General features: G+C 33.8%; 1 protein-coding gene across 1 annotated transcript in view; it reads left to right on the top strand.

The window, feature by feature from the left end:
• LOC106868338 (multiple epidermal growth factor-like domains protein 10) overlaps window positions 1-790 on the top strand; it is a 24,745-nt gene that overhangs the window by 11,485 nt on the left and 12,470 nt on the right. The gene's annotated exons all lie outside the window — the stretch shown is intronic.

A 790-nucleotide genomic window follows, 5' to 3' on the forward strand; every position in this document is an offset into this window, starting at 1 on the left:
AGAGAGGGAGAGAGAGAGAGAGAGAGAGAGAGGGAGAGAGATAGAGAGAGAGAGAGATAGGATGTTCCTAAAATGTATAGACACTTTAATGTTAACGACTCATTTCATTTTGGGTTTCATTCGATCAATTTGAAATAAAAAAGGGAATCAGACTAATTTTTGAACGAAGGAAATTTATCCGAAAGTACTTTTAGAAGTTCGAAGACAAATTAAGAGTGAGTTTTCAAGCAAATCAACCCATATGATTTACATTCACTCAAATTAGATATAACTTCGAAGCAGATGGAACCATTCAGAATGTTTACAAGAAATGTTCTGGAAGATCGCGGCCATCGACGGACCTCACAAATCGAGATAGAGTAATTGAAAATGTATTGCAGGAGTTCAGGAAAATGTACAGGAAGCGAGTCGTGATAGAAATTTCAAAATCAAAAATCCATCGCATATTGATATTACATATATGTATGTATATGTATGCATATGTATGTATATATGTATGTATATATATATGTATGTATATGTATGTATATGTATGTATATATATATATATAATAATACAAAGAATATATATACATGTATACACACATATATGTACATACTTACATCTACATGTGTATATACATGCATATCAGGGTACAGGACGTTAGAACAATAAACTACAGACAACGGAACGAACACATAGGAAAACGGAAAGCCCCTTGGAATATCCCTTCATCAGCTGTCTCTATTCTATCTAGACGTTTCGAAGACCAGACAGGACGTACTCTAGAATAGTCTCTTCCTGAGTAGT

The sequence above is a fragment of the Octopus bimaculoides genome, chromosome 14 (assembly GCF_001194135.2).
Source record: "Octopus bimaculoides isolate UCB-OBI-ISO-001 chromosome 14, ASM119413v2, whole genome shotgun sequence".
NCBI lineage: Eukaryota > Metazoa > Mollusca > Cephalopoda > Octopoda > Octopodidae > Octopus > Octopus bimaculoides.